This window comes from Phoca vitulina, unplaced genomic scaffold (assembly GCF_004348235.1).
Source record: "Phoca vitulina isolate PV1807 unplaced genomic scaffold, GSC_HSeal_1.0 scaffold62, whole genome shotgun sequence".
NCBI classification, from domain to species: domain Eukaryota; kingdom Metazoa; phylum Chordata; class Mammalia; order Carnivora; family Phocidae; genus Phoca; species Phoca vitulina.
In genome coordinates this window covers 3173458-3190807 of record NW_022589765.1, presented here as the reverse complement: position 1 = coordinate 3190807, position 17350 = coordinate 3173458, and the positions used below count along the sequence as shown (strand labels likewise).

The 17350-nt window shown below is 46.9% G+C and overlaps 1 long non-coding RNA gene and 1 pseudogene across 2 annotated transcripts in view; one reads left to right on the top strand and one right to left on the bottom strand.

The window, feature by feature from the left end:
• The window catches only part of LOC116623865, a 66514-nt gene that overhangs the window by 34845 nt on the left and 14319 nt on the right, over nucleotides 1-17350 (bottom strand). The window lies entirely within an intron of this gene.
• On the top strand, nucleotides 10797-11195 carry LOC116623863 (annotated as a pseudogene).

Genomic DNA, 17350 nt, shown 5'->3' with positions numbered 1-17350 from the left:
GGTGTAAAATTTAAGGAGACACCAGTGACTTCCACCTGGAGGAGTTTGGCAGGTGACTAGGAATATAGTCATAAATGAAGAGGACAAAGGGAACAGAAAGCACAAAAACAAGGAAGCTCAAAAGAGCATGGTGAGAAGTGCAATGTAACTGCAGTATAGGATGTTTGCTAGGGAGGGCCTGGAGATGAGACGAGGCTGATAAAACAGGTTGAGATCGGGTCATAAAATGCTTTAGTGCTAAGAGCCTGGACTGGACTTTACCCTACAGGCAGCAAGAAACCCTTGAAGATTCTTTTTCATGCCCTTTATTGTTTTATCCATTCCATCATTAAATTACATCCACACCACTTCTGCACTGGCTTCCCTTGAAGGGTTTTATTTTATTTATTTATTTTTAAAGATTATTTATTTATTTGAGAGAGTGCGTGAGAGAGTATAAGCAAGGCGAGAGGCAGAGGGAGCAGTAGAGGGAGAGGGAGAAGCAGGCTCCTCCCTGAGCAGGGAGCCAGAAGTGGGTCTTGATCCCAGGACCCTGGGATCATGACCTGAGCTGAAGACAGACGCTTAACCGACTGAGCCACCCAGACGCCCCACCCTTGAAGGGTTTTAATCAGAGGAGTAACATGATTACAATTTTCTTTTAGTGAGATGAAACTGACAACATGATATAAAGCAGACTGGCAGAATGGGTGATAAGAAAGGTGACCCTGAGGCAGGTGAGGAGGCTCATCAAGTGAGAAGTGTTAAGAACTGAATTGAGAAAGCAGTAATAGGAAGACTAAATAAGAAGGGATAAATGTTTATGAGATAGTAAGACTTGGGTGTGTAAACAAATTTCAATCTAAAATGGAACTGGAGGGGCTCCTGGCTGGCTCACTGGGTAGAGCATGTGACTCTTGATCTTGGGGTTATGAGTTTGAAACCCATGTTGGGTGTACAGATTACTTAAAAATAAAATCTTAAAAAATTCTTTAGGGGGGCCTGGCTGGCTCAGTTTGAGGACCTTGCAACTCTTGATCTTGGGGTCATGATATCAAGCTCCATGTAGAGTATAGAGATTACTTAAATAAATAAAACTTAAAAAAAATTTTTTTTAGAGACGCCTGGGTGGCTCAGTCAGTGAAGCATCTGCCTTCGGCTCAGGTCATGATCTCGGGGTCATGGGATCAAGTCCTGCATTGGGCTCCCTGCTCAGCCAGGAGTTTGCTTCTCCCTCTCCCTCTGACACCCCTCCCTACTCGTGTGCTCATGGTCTCTCTCTCTCATAAATAAATAAATAAATCTTAAAACTTTTAAAAAAATTCTTAGGGGCGCCTGGGTGGCTCAGTCGTTAAGCGTCTGCCTTCGGCTCAGGTCATGATCTCAGGGTCCTGGGATCGAGCCCCACATCGGGCTCCCTGCTCCGCGGGAAGCCTGCTTCTCCCTCTCCCCTCCCCCTGCTTGTGTCTCTCTCTGTCAAATAAATAAATAAAATCTTTAAAAAAAAAAAAAATTCTTAAACAAAAATAAAATGAAATAAAATAAAATAAATTAAAATGGAACTGAAGGGAGTGCTTGGCTGGCTCAGTCAGTAGAGCGTGTGACTCTCGATCTCTGGGTCATGAGTTTGAGCCCCCTGTTGGGTGTAGAGATTACTTTAAAAAAATTAAAAAAAAAAAAAGTTTAAAATAAATAAATAAATAAATAAAATGGGACTGGAGGATACAAAATGGAGAATCTCACGGATACACACTTGGAAGACTGGAACTTAAGAATTGAGAGACAGACCAGTTTCCCATAAATGTCTGATTTACAAGAAGACTGAGACTTATCTCCTGACCAGTGAAAACCCACCAGGAATCTCTCTCCGTCCTCAAGCCAATGAACTTACTGCTTTGACAGGGGCTGGATGTCCCCCTCTTTGCACTCTGCCCATGAATACAGCCCACCCAAGCCCTCAACGGACTAGCCTGTAGCTTGCTACAGCATGGGTTTTCCAAATTGCAATTCCTCTGCTATTCCTGAATAAACTCAATTTCTGGTAATTCCAGCTTGCCTCAGTTTATCTCTTTATTTAGGTTGACAATACTGATTATAGGTAGAAGATGGAGAAGCAGGAGAAGTCCAAGAGGACCTTCCAGTTTCTGGCTTGAAGGACTAGATGAGCAGAGGTGCCATTCAATAGACTAGGGAAAATGGTAGGAGTATGTTTGAGGGAAAATATAAGCCCAGTGTTAGACATGCTGAGTTAGAGTTGGCAAAAAGATATCCAACCAGAAGTTTTCAGGAAAAGGTTCTGAAATAATGTCTCAGTGAAACTTGGGCAGCTTCCCTCTTCTGACTTCCTTTCGTCTTCACAGTCAAGATAAAGGAACTTTGGGTAAAATATTGATTTCACCAAGTGATGTCTGGGAGTCATCGGGAGGTGTATCTAATGTCCTCACAAACATCCCTGTCAGCTACAGTTAACTTATAGCGCCCACCATGCTTTTCACATTGCTCAGTAAAACACCTGAGGCCGGCGATGGGCTCCCAGTTCAGCGAAGAGCCTGCTTCTCCTTCCCCTCTGCCCCTCCCTTCTGCACATGTGCCCTCTCTCTCTCTCTTTTTTTTAAGATTTTATCTATCCATTTGACAGTGAGAGAGCGAGAGAGCACAAGCAGGGGGAGCGGTAGAGGGAGAGAGAAAAGCAGGCTCTCCACTGAGCAGGGAGCCTGACCCCTGGGGCTCGATCCCAGGACCCTGGGACAACAACCGGAGCCAAAGACAGACACTTAACCAACTGAGCCACCCAGGCACCCTCTCTCTCTCTTTCAAATAAACAAAATCTTTTAAAAAAAATATGACTAGGACAAAATACAAAGTTAGCACCTATACCAATTTTATTTAACTCATTAATGAAGAAACAGCAGTATGGTAAATTGATTCAAAGGAGCATTTGAAAGAAAGTGCATATAGGCACTAAAAGAAATAATTCTAGAGTAAGATTACTAAATTAGATACAATACTAGTTAATGGACTGTAGGGAAATACCATTGTTACCTTGGGTGTGGTCTTTTCTACTGGACTCAATCACTTGCATCCCTATAAACAAAAATCTGCAAGTTAACAAGGACTTCACAAAGACTTGGCTTTAATAGTCAATAGGAAGTCTCACAAAATGCATTTCCCTAGAGAATTAAATAATCTTTTTTTTTTTATTTGACAGAGAGAGAGACAGTGAGAGAGTGAACACAAGCAGGCGGAATGGGAGAGGGAGAAGCAGGCTTCCCGCCGAGCAGGGAGCCCGATGTGGGGCTCTATCCCAGGACCCCGGGATCATGACCTGAGCCGAAGGCAGACAGTTAACGACTGAGCCACCCAGGCACCCCAAGAATTAAATAATCTTTAGGCAGACCTGTTAGACAAGGCTCCAATATGACATGGGAAGGACACCCTTTTGCCTTATTTCCAGATTTTGCATAATTTTTCTTACCACCACATCTGTGTGAAGAGTGTAGCCTCCTTAGACCGCTGAAACTGCAAATTATCAAGGCATCAGGGGAGTGCTCCCTCCCACACTATCACACTTCAGAGGGGAACCAGATCCATCAGCTTTTGCCATTAGCCTCTCTCTATATATAGGGCTCAAATACGTGTCTCTGAGGCTGGGCAGGAAAATCAACACCCAAGAAAAATAAGGCACCATCTTCTTTATTTTCATACCTCCCCCGGTGCCCATGAAAACCTCCTTTACATAGGTGCCCTGTGCAATTTGATACTGATGCAAATAAATAGCTTTGTGTTGCCCCCCCCCCCTGCAAGTTATGAGACATGCACAGACATGGCTGAATTCCAGCCATGGGAACAATTAACACAAACCAGGAGACCCACAATAGTCACCTCAGATGATTACGATCATTCCAGGAGGTCAGAGAGGATGCCAGATAGCTGGCTTGGGAACAATGTAGGCAAAGGAAATATGCTGTACTCACACTGCCCTACTAAGGACTAAAATGACATCTTGATTTATCACTCTTTCTGATTCAGATAAGATTGTTCATTCCCATGAAGTCCAGATTTGAGAGCACCTGAGCCACTCTGACGCAGAACAGTAAGTCAGGAGTGAACAGCGATTCTGTACCATCCTCTTTGTTTAGGGTCTGGTAGTCCTAGCAAAGCCTGGCCTTCATACCTCACTTCTTCACACAAAGCCCAAGAGCCTTGTATGAAAGAATGTCTTTTGCATCCCGACATCAGATTTGGATTCACAGTTTTTTCTAGTACCCAAGCCTATGGCTCTGACAACATATGCTCTCACTTGATGGGGAGGAGAACCCCAGGCTCCATGGAAATGGCACTATCCTGGCCCCAGTCCTAGGGCGGCTCCTTGTCCTGCTTGTATGAGGCAGGGTCCTGGCAAGCGACAGATGGCACACTCAAAGGATTTATCCAAGATGAGCTGAATGAAGATGTGGGCAGGAATAAGGAAAGCAACAAGGGATGGTAAGACGTTCAGGGACTAGCAACAGAGGGAAAGCATTACTACCCCTTGACCAGAAGAGGCGAAGAGAGGGAAGTAATGCCAGAGCCTGGTGAGAGAAGGAACTATGGAAGAGGGTTGCCTGATAGCAGTTGTGGCCATCGAGGAATGCTGCCCTTTCCAGAACCACGGCTGGACAGGAAAGGAACAGGAAGAATAAATACTCTGACTTCTCTCTCTTCCCACCTTCTAATCTCATGTCAGCGCCTGTCACTGGCCAAACCCAACCAGAAACCCATGTGACACAGACCATGGAAAGGTTGGTCTCCCGGGGTACAGGACAACGCAGAAAAAGGTGGAGAATAGATTTGGGGGGCGGGTAAGAAGATCCATGGAAAATACCCAGCACTTTCTTCTTGTAGGCAGAACTCTTGGTATGCTATCTCACCCTGTCTGTCACATACTTGTAAAGTGGGCTAGGGAGTGTCCTCCATGCTCTTCCAGCAATGCTGCTGGCGGGAAGCTAAGATGAATCTTAGGGTCCAGTTTTTACAAGCTATTGTATGAAGTAGTGGGTTAAGTGAGGTATTTACCCAGGGTTGCAAGACGACAGCATAGACAATGGGAGAATCCCAATGGTAAATGAGGAGGGAGGGAGGGAAGGAAGGAAGGAAGGAGAGAAGGAAGGAAGGAGGGAAGGGAGGGAGGGAGGGAGGAGGGAAGGGAGGAAGGGAGGGAGGGAGGGAGGAGGGAAGGGAGGAAGGAAGGAAGGCAGGAAGGAGGGGAGGGAGGAGGAAAGGAAGGAAGGAAGGGAGGAAGGGAGGAAGGAAGGAAGGAAGAAAGGAGGGAAGGAAGGGAGGAAGGAGGGAAGGGAGGAGGGAAGGAAGGAAGGAAAGAAAGGAGGGAGGGAGGAAGGAAGAAGGGAAGGAAGGGAGGGAGGAAGGGAGGGAGGGAGGGAGGGAGGAAGGAAGGAAGGGAGGGAGGAAGGAAGGAAGGGAGGGAGGAAGGAAGAAGGGAAGGAAGGAAGGAAGGAAGGGAGGAAGGAAGGGAGGGAGGGAGGAAGGGAGGGAGGGAGGAAGGAAGAAGGGAAGGAAGGAAGGGAGGAAGGAAGGGAGGAAGGAAGGGAGGGAGGAAGGAAGGAAGGAAGGGAGGGAGGGAGGAAGGGAGGGAGGGAGGGAGGAAGGAAGGGAGGGAGGAAAGAAGGGAAGGAGGAAGGAAGAAGGGAAGGAAGGAAGGGAGGAAGGGAGGAAGGGAGGAAGGAGGGAAGGGAGGAAGGAGGGAAGGGAGGAGGGAAGGAAGGGAGGAGGGAAGGAAGGAAGGAAGGAAAAGTAATTTTGCAAAGGAAGGAAACAAAGAAGCAAAACGGGGAGGAAAGGAAGAAAGGAAGGGAGAAGGACTAAGAGTAGACAGGGAATCAAGAGAGGGAGGCAAGGAGAGAGGAAGGAAGGAAAAACACGCCAAGCCCCAGTTCCAAGAAGAGAGACAAGGCTATAAAATGGGAAGCCTTCCTTTGTGACAGGAATCCCTAATGAAGAGAGAAAGGGCAGTACAGAGAAGTCATGAAAAGCATGGGCTTTGGAATCAGACAGACCTTGAACCTCTCTCATATTCTATATGTCTAGATGCCTCATGTCTAGATGGCACATTCCAGCTCTTTCATACCACGCTGGCGTGGCTTAGTTCTACAGTCCCCCTGCTCCCCCAAATCTCCAGACAAGAAGCAGGCACAACTCCCCTACTTCAAGCCCCCAGTAGTGAAAACAGGGTTGGCTTGCTACCGAAGATCCAGAGACCCAACATGACAATGCTTACAAATGTAGAGTTTATCACAGGAGAAGAATACAATACAGCATGAAAGTAAGGACGAGCGTCACAGGCAAAGCCTGGCTCACAGAAAGCTGTCTGGAGAGGCCAGGTGCAAGCTCCAGTCGTCCTCCTCTGTAAGGGCCACGGTGCGATGCACTTTCTCTCTCAGATCAGAAACCGCAGAATTTCGACCCCAGAGCCCTGGGCGGGAGTAAAGTGCGTGGCATCAAGACCACGTGAAAATCATGCATCTCACTATTATTCAAACATAAATGCTCTAGGGGCGCCGGGGTGGCTCAGTCAGTGAAGCGTCTGCCTTCGGCTCAGGTCATGATCTCGGGGTCCTGGGATCGAGCCCCCGCATGGGGCTCCACACTTGGTGGGGATCCTGCTTCTCCCCCTCCCTCTCCTTCTGCCCCTCCCCGCCACTCGTGCTCTCGCTCCCAAATAAATAATCTTAAAAAAATAAAATAAAATGGCAAATTATATGTGATGTGAATTTATTCTCAATTAAAAACAAATAAACAAAACAATGCTGACACTGTAGTAAAAACTGCCCTGAAATCCCTGGGGTCCGTCGTCGCAGAGCCACGCTAGTAATCATTATGTTTTATGCTGTGGCAAAACAGCTCAGGATAATTCCAGGCTTATTGCATATCTCACTTGCAGCTTGCACATAAGGCTTGGCCCTTATAGAAGGTTAATACATGCATTAACCCTCACAGCACCCCTGCCAAACACAGTGACCCCCAAACCAGAGCTGGGACCCAACTCCTTTAGGCTAAGCCCTCCAGAAGAGAGAAGAGGGCCCAACCCATGCCACCTCCAGGCAGCCCTCCACCCGCAAACTCGATACAGGCCCATAGCCCCATTGGCACATCCTGATGGGGCTGCAACTCAGACCGATGCCCCCTTGATTTCCTGTGCTCTAAATAGCAGAGGGGAAGGGAGCCCTGCTTGAGACTGATCCTCCCTCCAATGCCACCAAGGGTGACCAACTGTCCCAGTTTGCCCGGGGCTCTGTCCTGGTTTGCACACTGAAAGTGTCGCTTCTTTGGAAATCCCCCAGTCCCAGGAAAGTTGGGACAGCTGGTCACCCTAATGCCACCCCTGGCCTCTATGATGGCCTCACCATCATAGTGTGGGTGTGTACCACCCATTACTATGGAGAGTGCTCTGGCTCTGCCGACAGGAAAGGGCCTGGCTCCCCTCACTTCCCAGAAGCCATCAGAGCCCTGCACTTGACCTGAAACTGTTGGGCCACTACTTCTTATTCTGTTGCAGCTGGGTGCTTCGCTCTACAAGCCGCTCCTGCAACCTCCCTCTCTTCTGCCTGCCAAATTATCTTTACTAACAGCGGGAATTCAAGGGCTCTTCATGCCTCTCATGATGGCTAAGTCTGCACAGACGCCTCTCAGCTGTTTCAACACACATTTACTGAGCCCTTATGGGGGTTATTAGAGGTGGCCCTTGCTGCCACTTGCTGGGAGCAGGCCTGATTTGACAGCCCCTCCACCTTCTGCAACAGCTCCCCCCCCACAACCCGGCAATATGCAGGCCTCCTGCCTGTTCTGGGAGCTCAGGATCCCATGCACAGGTCCTAGCTGCCCCCTTGCTTCCAAACACACAGCTCTCCAGCTCCAGGGGCACACAGTTTTAGCAAGAGCTGGTTCAGAATCAGGTTCTGCACCCTAATCAGGGTACCCAGAGGTGAGCACCAGGGGGTTCCAGCCTGTGAGGACCTAAGCTCTAGCAGGGGAGGGATGCACTCCCCAGAATGCAACGTTGCACTATGATAGAGAGGTAAGTCCAGGGACTGTGGGTGGGATCAGCCAAGGTTTCTTGGGGAGGGGACACCTGAGAGGAGCCTCACAGGTCACCTGAAAGTTGTGCAAAGAAGGGGGCATTGGGAGAGATCTTCGGAGGCCTAGAGAACAGCATCCATGGGGACATGGGATGGCACGAGGGGTGTGTGGAAAGGTAGGGAGATACAGGAATAGAATCCAGGGACCTGAAGGAGGAGAGATTTTCACTGAGGAAGCTGGAACCCAGTGTCTGATCTCCCAACCAGGTCCAGGAGGTGAGGGCTGGACAAGCAACCTTTGGAGGTGGTAATTGAGGCATGATGGCAGAGGCCAGCTTACAAGGGTGGAGGAGGTAGACACAGGGCTACAGAATGCTCTTCTAAAAGCTCAGCTCTGGGGCGCCTGGGTGACGCAGTTGGTTAAGCATCCAACTCTTGGTTTCAGCTCGGGTCTTGATCTCAGGGTTGTGACATCGAGCCCTGTGCGGGGGCTCTGAGCTAAGCACAAAGTCTGCTTGAGATTCTCTCTCCCTCTCCCTCTGCCCCTCCTGCTCATGTTCCCGCTCTCTCTCTCTCTAATATATAAATAAATCTTTAAAAGATAAACAAACAAACAAACAAACAAATAAATAATAGCTCAGCTCTGACATGAATAGAAAGAGAAGTAGAGAGGCGCCTGGGTGGCTCAGTCAGTTGGGCGTCTGCCTTCAGCTCAGGTCATGATCCCAAGGTCCTGGGATTGAGTCCTGCATCGGGCTCCTTGCTCAGCAGGGAGCCTGCTTCTCCCTCGGCCTGCTACTCCCCCTGCTTGTGCACGTTGGCTCTCTCTCTCTGATAAATCAGTCAATCAATCTTAAAAAAGAGAGAGAGAAGTAGAAAGGGCTGGCTTTGGTGTTTAGGATGGAAGAGAGAGATGCAGTAAGTTATAAGGGGGACTTCAGGGAAGGACCCAGTAGAAAAGGAGTGAATGAAGAATGAAGAGATAGAAGAGAGGGTTCTGGATGGGGGCTGGGTCCAGGCATGCTGCAAGGGGGTAAGGGTGAGGTCTCAGGTTGAACCAAGTCTCTCGTTCATTATCCTAAGCAACTAAGGACACTGAGTCAAATAAGGACACCAAGTCCCTGTTCTCAGGGGCGGCAAGTATACAGATCCTCAGCAAAGATTGTCCTGTGTCTTGCTGGGTACAGGGACAGGGAGGATCCTGTCCTGAAGGCAGTTGCTTCAGCTGGTGCTGGAACGAGCATCACGGTCTGTTCTGCTGAGCAAGTGGGGGCATGGGATGTGGCTTGGGGCTGTGTCATGGTTGGCTGAGCACTGGGCAAGGATCTACGTCCAGGTCTGACTGGTGAGGCCCTTCTTGTAGTATCCTGAGCAATGGCTCAGATATGACTCATGTTCTGATGGTTCCTGGTATGCCAAACTGGGGGGCTATGACTTGGTCCTATACCCTCTGAGGTTGCATTGTCTGTATCAAGTGGTCGCCTATCCAACTCCTAACCTAGGCAGGAGACTACGGCTCAGTGTGCAGATCAGTGGTCTGGTCACCCCAACTCTCCAGTGACTTGCTGAGCAGAGAGATGTTCATGAGCCGTTTTTGGCTGAGGCTGTCTGTTGGTTCACCAAGCGGTGGTATAGCCCCCAGTTTGGTCTGGGCTATCTCCTCGTGTGTGAAGCACTGATATAGGGAGAAAGAAATGCCTTTCCCTGGGCAGATGCTGCCTCTTAGGGTTCACAGTGGTGGAGTGGATGTTGACCTTTTTCTGGGAAGGATTAGGCAGCGATGGTGCCAAGAGGGGATGAAGGTATGTGCCCTAGACCCAGTGGTAGCTGAGAGTGGGGTTCTCCAGATGGGCTGAGTAATGATCTAGCTTTAAGTGTTTATCTTTGTGGGGGCTTTGTCCTGGTGCACCCAGTCCTGGTGTAACCACAAAGCATGGTCTTGGAAGAGAATGTCTTCTGGTCTTCTGGCACTCGTTTCTGTCATCAAGTTTAGATGAAGTCATACTGGATTAGGGCAGGCACTAAATCCAATTATGACTGGTGTCTTTATAAGAAGAGGAAATTTGGGGCACAGACACACAGAGACACACAGAAAGGAGAATGCCATGTGAAGACAGACAGAGATTGGAAGGATGTATCTACAAGCGAAGGAATGCCAAGGGTTGCTGGGAACCCACACAAGCTAAGAAGAGGCAAGGAGGGAATCTTCCCTAGAGCCTTTGAAGGGAGCAAGGCCCTGCTGACTCCTTGATTTCAGACTTCCAGCCTCCAGAACTGTAAGAGAATAAACTTCTGTTGTTTTAAGTGACCCAGTTTGGGGTAATTTGTTACAGCAGCCATAGGAAACTAATATACCTTGCTTCTACTTCCTTTCTTTTTGTACAGACCCTGCTTAAATGCTGAGGATTTCTTTCTATTTCCCTAGAACGTTCCTCTTTGGAGGCGCCTGGGTGGTTGTCGGTTAAGCATCTGACTCTTGGTTTCTGTTAAGGTCATGATCTTGGGTCTGGTCGGGCTCTGCACTCAGCAGGAAGTCTACATGGGAGATTCTGTCTCTCCCTCTCCTTTTGCCCCTCTCCACACTCGTGTGTGCATGCCTTCTCTCTCTCTCTCTCTCTCAAATAAATAAATAAATAAAAATCTTAAAAAAAAAAAAAAGGATTCTCTTTCCCTGCCACCACTGAGTCGCATGGAGGCGGAAGGTCGCGTGCAGTCAAGATTCAGCTACACTCGTAATCCACTACCATGGCCGAGGAAGGCATTGCTGCCGGAGGTGTAATGGACGTTAATACTGCTTTACAAGAGGTGCTGAAGACCGCCCTCATCCACGATGCGATGGCCTAGCATGTGGAATTCGCGAAGCTGCCAAAGCCTTAGACAAGCGCCAGGCCCATCTTTGTGTGTGTGCATCCAACTGTGATGAGCCTATGTATGTCAAGTTGGTGGAGGCCCTTTGTGCTGAACACCAAATCAACCTAATCAAGGTTGATGACAAAAGAAACTAGGGGAATGGGTAGGCCTCTGTAAAACTGACAGGGAAAACCCCGTAAAGTGGTTGGTTGCAGTTGTGTGGAGGTTAAGGACTATGGCAAAGAGTCTCAGGCGAAGGATGTCATCAAGGAATACTTCAAATGCAAGAAATGAACAAATAAACTTGGTTCTTGTTCCACAAAAAAAAAAAAAAAAAAAAAAAGGAATGTTCCTCCTTGGACAAGTGAGTATAATTTAGCCAACCGCATTTCATCAAACATCCATATTTGTCAAGCAACTGTGACTGTTAAAATACTACCAGTGTATGTTAGTACCTATTGAAAATAGGACTAAGATTTCTTTTTTACACCATAACAAGTGAATTTTAAAATTTCCCACTGATTTAAAGCACAGCAACAGGGGCGCCTGGCTGGCTCAGTCAGTAGAGCATGCAACTCTTGACCTCAGGGTTGTGAGGGTGTTGGGTGTAGAGATTACTTAAAAATAAAATCTTTAGGGGCGCCTGGGTGGCTCAGTTGGTTAAGCGACTGCCTTCGACTCGGGTCATGATCCCGGAGTCCTGGGATCGAGTCCCGCATGGGGCTTCCTGCTCAGCGAGGAGCCTGCTTCTCCCTCTGACCCTCCCCCTTCTCATGTACTCTCTCTCTCTCTCTCTCATTCTCGCTCTCTCAAATAAATAAATAAATCTTAATAAAATAAAATAAAATAAAGCACAGCAACATCTTTTATTCTGAGAGACAAAGAACTGAAAACATAACCAGGGAAGTGTTTTGTGTCAATGCCGCTTACTCAGTTTTTTCATCTTATTAATTTTGTTAGTACAGTTTTAATCCATTTTTTTAATACATAAGTTCATTTTACATTTTAGAAGTTTATTATGTTATTACTTAGAATTAAGTTTCTAGCACTCACATATTTGGGTTCCAGGTACTATATTTGATGGAGGGAAAGCAAATATACCACATTATAATTCCATTGCCTCCCCTTCTTTTTTAGAGTTGTCTGCTATCCTACACAACACTCTCCTTCTTTTTGCTTCATCCCTTTATCAAACACTCCAACAATATGGCTTTTGCTATCCTAAGCTCCCCCCGTTCACTTCTCCTTTTGCCAGTCCCCTTCCCCAACCCAATTTCTCTATTCCCTCTTCCTACCTACTAAGTATTATTAAACTCTAAATCATACTGGCTGGTGGTTGCAGAGATAAAAATACAAAGTCGGGCTCTCTGGCTTCCATTATGGGTCAGAATGAATGGCCCTTAAAGTTCAACTCAGGAAAGGTATAACCTCTGGGTCTAAGGCAACCCCCTAGCTAGCAAACAGTTTTCCAGGATCCATGCCTCACTTAAAACTTACTGCTTAAGGTTATACCATGTGATGGAACCTGTTTATTCTTTCACCTTTTTTTTTTTTTAAAGATTTTATTTATTCATTTGACAGAAAGAGACACAGCGAGAGAGGGAACACAAGCAGGGGGAGTGGGAGAGGGAGAAGCAGGCTTCCCGCGAGCAGGGAGCCCAATGCGGGACTCAATCCCAGGACCCCGGGATCATGACCTGAGCCGAAGGTAGACACTTAACGACTGAGCCACCCAAGCGCCCCTCTTCTTTCACCTTTAGTAGCTTGCTAGTCTGTCCTTGCTTAGGTCCCAGCTCCTGTCTGTGCCCTCATCCATTGCTAAGTGCTGCCTAGCTGCACACCACCTACCCAACTCCACACCATCTCCCCAGTTAAAACTTTGCCCAACCCCTGTCAGTTGCCTTGACTACCTCTATGTCCAACCAGGACTTTGACTTCTTCACAGGGAGCTCTTTAAAACTCCAATTTAGGGGCACCTGGCTGGCTCAGTCGGAAGAACATCAATTCTTGATCTCGGGGTTTTGAGTTTGAGCCCCACATGGGGCGCAGAGGTTACTGAAAAATAAGTAAATTTCAAAAAAAAAACCCTCCAATTTATTGAGTCACATGTTGTGCTAAATGCTTCACATCCACTATTTCATTTAATGCTCACAACCATATGAGATAAGAATTACCCCCCTCACCTTCAGTCACTGACCGTGCTTTCCATTGTACAGGAAATAATGAGGACATCAACATATGCTTCTTCAATTTCCTTCTTCTCAACCTCAAAATCTCTCTGGATCTTGAAGTGCTTCACTTCCTTTATTCCCATTATGAAAACATGTCAAATGGGCAGAGACAGAAATAGAGGGGCATCCGAGAGACAGACATGGTTGATCCACGGTCTCAAGGAACTCAGACCTTAATGAATTCTATGAGGATCAACAAGAACTGTCTAAAAGGAAGTACCAAGAGGGGCGCCTGGGTGGCTCAGTTGGTTAAATGGCTGACTACTGATTTCAGCTCAGGTCATGATCTCGGGGTTGTGAGATTGAGCCCCACACTTAGCGGGGAGTCTGCTGCTCTCCCTCTCACTCTCCCTCTGCCCCTCCTCCCACTCTCTCTCAAAAAATAATCTTAATATAAAAAAGGAAGTACCAAGAGCCTGCCAAGAAATTTCAGAAAGCTGTCATCCAAAGAGATGTTGAAATCAGAAAACAAGCCTACTAAAGTTTGGGGCCTAAGAGTATAGCATTTCTGGTGGGGCAGCTTACTGACTTCTAAAAACATTCTTTTTCACATGCGGTCAGCCAATATGTAGAGGCTTTCACTCTTCAGCCTTTTCAAGGCACTACTCATCTTCTGCTCCCTGTCTTTTCTACCTGCCAGGGTTAATCACTCAGATGGCTTTGATTTTATCCCTGCAACTCCCTGATGAGTTTCAAAATAATGACTCCAAATGTCCCAGTCTCCCACCAAAACCAAGGGCCTCAGCCTGCCTTAGCTTTGAGGAAAGCTAATACCCCTCTTCTTTACATTCTACTGTATTTGGCCACTATCCAAGACGAAGCCCCTCTGATCATCTATCCTCTCTCTTCGTCTCCACACTTCGCTGTGTTTTCTCACCCACCCAAATTCCCACTGCACCTCTCCCTGTCAGACCTTTCCACTTGGCCCTAGAAAATTCTCACTCAAAGACAGACAAACCTTCTTCCATGGAAACTCTCCCATTTTCTGGCCTTAAATGAAACATGGTTCTCCCCTCAAGACTCCACTTCCCTGCATCTCCACATATCCCAGGACCTAGAGATAGGGTTGGCATTCTCCTACTACTTCATCACTACCTCTAAGCCATATCTCTTCCAACATTGCTTCCTTGAGGTTCATACCATCCATTCATTTTCTCTTCTTCACTGTGGTCATCTAACAACCTACTGGTCAGTGTCTCTCTCTTTCTCTCTCTCCCCCTGTCATTCACTGAATGTTGCCACTTGATTCACAGTCTTCCTCTCTAACAAATTGGCCATCATCCCAGATATCTTCAGTGTTCCTATCAACAAACATCCATCTTGGGCCCCTAATGTGCAGGTAGGGGAGTCTAGGAAGGCAGCATTTGAGCAGCCTCAGCTGAATGAAACTTGTGGTTTTTCTGGTGGTTGCTCAATATGAAATGGCCGCATTTGAACAGGAACTCAGCCTTATGGTGTCCAGGATAGAGTCTAGGATGATTGTAGGTGAGTAGAATTTCAATAGATTTGAATTTTTCTCAGCAGCAGACTTGGTCTCCAAGTATCTGAGACAGGGAGATTTCTGGGAAAGAGCATTTAAGCAAGAGTTGCAGCAGACTGAGTCTAGGCTTATCTGGCTGGCAGTACTGCATTCACATTAATTTTTTTTTTTTAAGTAGGCTCCACGCCCAGCACAGAGCCCACTGTGGAGCTTGAACTCATGACCCTGAGATCAAGACCTGAGCTGAAATCAAGAGTCGGATGCTTAACCGACAAAGCCACCCAGACACACCTACATCAATTCTATTCAAAGATACTGCCTTCTGAATTAATGTTTCATGATGTTGATAAGTACAAAATATTTTTTTAAGATTTTATTTATTTATTTGAGAGAGAGAGAGAGCAAGAGAGCATGGGGGGGGGGGGGGGGGGGGGGCGCTGAGGGAGAAAGAGAAGCAGGCTCCTGGCTAAGCAGAGAGCCCAACACGGGGATCCATCCCAGGACCCTGGGATTGTGCCCTGAGCCAAAGGCAGCCACTTAACCACCTGAGCCACCCAGGCACCACACAAAATGTTATTTCAACAAATATTTCCTGAGAACCTCCTATGTGGCAGGCACTGCCCCAAGAGCTGAGTAAAGAAAAAAAAATCCCTTACCCCATTGCTTAAATCAGTTCACAACTATTTAACATAAATAATTCATATGTCAAGTTAAAATAATGATACTTCAGAGGGTTGTTGTGTTTTAAGTGAGATGATTCATATGCTAATAGCTCAATAAATGATAAGTAAATGGTAAAGGAGTGGGGCTATTAAGAACTCTGCACCTCCCAAGTGTAACCACCAGGTGTCAGGATCCCCTAGCTAAACCCTACTAGGTCAAGGGTGACCAGGTTGTCTACCCTCTCCAAACACCAGCAGAAGAAGCAAAGGACCTTGAGGTGACTCTTCGCCCCTCCCCTATTCCTGATTAGAACTACTTAGGTGTAAACATCTCTTAGTACCGATCTTAGGTGAGAACGTGTGCGCCTACAGAGTGAGCCCAATCCAAAGCATTCTACCATCTCGGTTAGGCACCACAATTTGGAAATGACCAAGATCTGGTCACGGAGAAGCAGAAAAGGGACATTCAAGGCAAAGAGGAGCAAAGCAAGGCAGATCCAGGGAGAAAATGAAGTAGGAGGAGGAAAGAAGATACTGAAACGGAAAGATAAAACTTCTCTTCCTCATTCACCTCTCCATGGCCTCACCCAAAGCTTTGCTAGAGACGTCTCATTTAAGCCACCAGCAACCTAAAACCCCCACCTCCCAGGCTCCTGCCACACGTCATATCCCTTTTTAATCCTTGTAATCCCACTGATTCTCTAGCTGGCTTTCTCCCGGATATATTTCAGAGAGGAGCTTTAGAGTCCCTGGCAAAGAACTCCTCATTCTTTTTTAGCCCATGTAATTTCTACTTTGTATCTGAGCTGCCATATTTTTCCAGACTTCCCTTTTCTCCTCATTAGAAGCTATATTTCCATTTTTTGAAAGATGCCTTCCCCCCCCTTACAATAGCCTCTTTGACTTTGCCAACTAACCCAGCTGCATATTTTATGTCCCAAGTGCCTAGTATTTTTGATCATTGGCATACATTTTCTCAGGCTTCCAATACGTTATGTTGAAAAGAGTCCACAGGCTTCCTGTGGGTTATTGACTTTTTGAATGTTAGTCTTAATTTTTCCTAATGCCTTGTAACATGTGGCATACCCAAACAGGAATGGGCCTTGTTCAGACACCATCCTGAAGTAGAAGTGTTGACTTAGTGTGCTCTCTCTGGACAGAAACCTTGCTGCAACCATTATTTAGACCCAACCACCAGTTGAGAGCTCTTTCCTTAACACAGAGAGTTTTGCTTAGGAATTTCTAAAGAAAACCCGAAGAACTAATTGAGAAAATGGAGCCTACGCTCTAGAAAGGACAAAATAATAAAAAGTAAAGCGTACTGCAATTAACATAATAGCCAAACTTGTGAACTACCACTAATCCGTTCTCTCCCTTGGCAGTGTGGCAAAGGGAAATGAATCTATTTCTAGGACAACATAAAGATTCTAGGAACTAACCTCATACATCCAGTTACCTAAAAAATCTGAACTTGGAATTCCTCCAAATCATGATTGATCCAGGTCAATGCCAGATCAAGAGAGGCTTGAGTCCTTGCATTCACCGCTGCTACTGTTTCTAGCCATTGTCAATAGAGAAATAGCCTTATTATGGAAATGGCTCTGCCGTGGTGACACTGCACAGATCCACGCAGGCAAAGGCTTGAACTATCTGAGTTGTGGCAGAATGCCTTGTGAGCCTCCTGAAACACAAGAGCATGGGAGGTCTGTAAGGAGGTCGTCTCCCACTCACCTCCCTATCTTTTCTGGGAGGCTGTCATGAGACAGTTTCTTATCACCTCTCTGGTTTTGATAGGATATGAAGCTCTCTATGCTATGCCTTCGGAATAGAGCTGCAGAGGGGCACCTGGGTGGCTCAGACGTTAAGAGTCTGCCTTCAGCTCAGGTCATGATCCCGGGGTCCTGGGATCGAGCCCCACATCGGGCTCCCTGCTCCGTGGGAAGCCTGCTTCTCCCTCTCCCACTCCCCCTGCTTGTGTTCCCTCTCTCGCTGTGCCTCTGTCAAATGAATAAATAAAATCTTAAAAAAAAAAGAAAATGTCTAAGTCTAGAAGTGACCTACTGTCTCTTTACCAGC